The 2,475-nt window shown below is 46.8% G+C and overlaps 1 long non-coding RNA gene across 1 annotated transcript; it reads left to right on the top strand.

Annotated features, from left to right (window-relative positions):
- The first annotated feature begins 220 nt into the window (after positions 1-220).
- On the top strand, positions 221-1,842 carry LOC120999514. Its single transcript, XR_005778541.1, has 3 exons — positions 221-231; positions 873-879; positions 1,690-1,842. It is a non-coding gene; the product is annotated as an uncharacterized LOC120999514 (long non-coding RNA).
- The last annotated feature ends 633 nt before the right edge of the window (positions 1,843-2,475 follow it).

The following is a 2,475-nucleotide window of genomic DNA, read 5'->3' as shown; positions in this document are numbered from 1 at the left end:
CATGTTCCCCGATCATGGGAAATGCCAGAGGCACATGTGTAAATGAAGGTCAACAGGGTTGATTTGAACGTTTACTACCATATTAAAGTTAATCTCTCCTGAACAATACCCCACCAAGGACCATGTATCACTTGGAAATTAGCTATTAACACAGGCATAGCCGTAAAATGCTCTCCTGTCTACTTGTATTCATTGACAAATGACACAGATTCTACTCTATACAGAGGTCATGTGGAGCGACCCATGGATGTCTTCCCTCATTTATAATTTTATTATCCAACTGCCTCCATATAATGCATGATGAATTAAAGGTCCGATGAATTATCTTAATATCTCCAGTTGCTGTCGAGGCCAAGTACAAGGATATGTGAGTTACCCAAGGCTGAACTTTCTGAATGATCGTTCTTGGACGTGTTCGCACATACAAATGCTATGGTATATGTGTATAAACTGAACACATCGAAGTGGAACCAATGATTACCAAATGAATAAACCAAAGCAAAGAGTTAGGAGGAGTTAAAGGGGTTGTCTGGGAAAACATCATTTGTAACAGGTGCCTGCAGCCTGCCTCCCCTTCTGAAAGGATCATACTTGCCTGTTCCCTGCTGCTTCAGTCATTTGTGCTGCACCAGCAGCTACGGGGGTTTATTGTCTTTCTCCCCGTCAATGGCAAAGTCACCTGATCCTCTTCAGCCGAATTCTAGCTTCTCTTGCTGAAGAGGACCAGGTGACATGCCCATGCCAGGTACAAAGAAAGAACACCCAGAACTGGAAGATGGAGACACGGGAGCCAGCATGGAGGACCGGAATGGCGGAGAGCAGGCAAGTATGATCCTTTTAAGTAGGGGAGGCAGGCTGCGGGCACCTGTTAGAAATTATGTATTCCCAGACAACCCCTTTAAGGCTTCTATACAGATAAACGTCAGCCAACTGAACCTGGAGCTAGTCAACTATCCTATGTGTATGGGGGTGTAAGAGAGTGATTTTTGTATTTGGCTTTTGACCCGTAACTCAGGACTCCACTTGAGAATGGCATAATAAAGACATACAGCAGAGACCTTGAATTAAACTTCAGTCCCACAGGGGGCACAGTGCTTGATGGTTACATACAAGGCATGTAGCTTATCAGATACCGTCACAAATTGGATCAAAGATAAGGGGGCACACAGTATCTTAAAGGCACAGAGCTTAGTGGTTACAATTCCTATGCGGGAACAAGGATTAATGGTTATAGTCTCTCTTAGAGGGCAAACAGCACAATGGTTAAAGCCTCTGTGGGGCACACAGTACAATGGTTAAAATCCTAACAAGCTCTCAGAGTAACTCCTGATAATGGAATGTGGTGGGCCACTGTGGGTGGGCCAACAGTCTCTAGTTACACAGAGCAGAATTCTCCAGGGCTTCCTTATGGGCAAGGTAAAGGTACTTACCAGGAAGGCAGTCTGTAGTGTACGGGAGCTGTAATGCCCGTCACTACAGAAGGGTCACTTGTTGTGCTGTCGTTTCCCCTTATTTATGGGGAGGTTGGTATGAGTCATCTTCATAATGTAATGCTATGTACTTCCCTGTTACTGTGAAATGTGCATGTGCAGGCCTGCTAGGGGTGTCATTCCAGCTCTAAGTCACTAGAGGGAGCTAGGGAGCCCTAGGTTATATAAGGCCCAGTCAGGGAAGGGAGAGTTAGTTTAGACCGTGTCTGAGAAAAGGCCAGGCCATGGGCCTGTGAGAGCAGAGCAGGCCTGGAGCCTGCAGACTAGGAGAGGGTATTGCAGTCCCTGTAACCGGGTTCCAGATCCAAGGAGAAGGTTCCCCTCCTGAGTCCATATTTGCAGAAGCAGGAACACCACGGTTAACCAGCCTGAGGACACTGAGAGCAGAGTCAAGTCTTGGAAAGCAAGAGGTACTAAAGACAGCAGAGGAGGTACTTGATATTTATAGACCCAAGGATATACGCCAGAGCTAGGGCATCGGGCCTTGGAGAATAGTTTCCATGTTCCAGGATCAGTCAGGAATAGAGTGCAAGCCGCCTGTACTACAAGTCCTGTGTTTAACCCTCTGAAATCACCTTGCTACATATGGCCTGCATTAAATGTACCAAAACTAACTGTCTTCAAAGGAACTGCGTTTCCAACTATGTCCGTGTATGACAACCACTGGAGAACAAGTAAAGCATAAGTTCTGTTTTATTATTACGTGGTTCCTCAGTTATTCCTGCTATCAGCAAACGGCGTGCCACCGTTCAATTGGCACTGGCGTCACGTACCTCAAAGGGACCTTGCCCCAGGCACATAAAACACCTGCAACATCCAGGGCACCTCATCCAACACCAGGCCTGGTCCCTAAACACAGAGTGTGCCCCAGAGGACTTTTGTGCCAGCCTCTCCTTCACTGCTGTATGCCTGCCCAGGGTTTCCATATATAACTGTGAGTGACCCTCGCTTGCCATTGACCGTGACCTCACAATCGCATTACCCT

Source organism: Bufo bufo, chromosome 4, assembly GCF_905171765.1.
Source record: "Bufo bufo chromosome 4, aBufBuf1.1, whole genome shotgun sequence".
In the NCBI taxonomy this organism is placed as follows: domain Eukaryota; kingdom Metazoa; phylum Chordata; class Amphibia; order Anura; family Bufonidae; genus Bufo; species Bufo bufo.
Note: the sequence above shows the minus strand (reverse complement) of the source record. Positions and strands in the feature narration are given on the sequence as shown.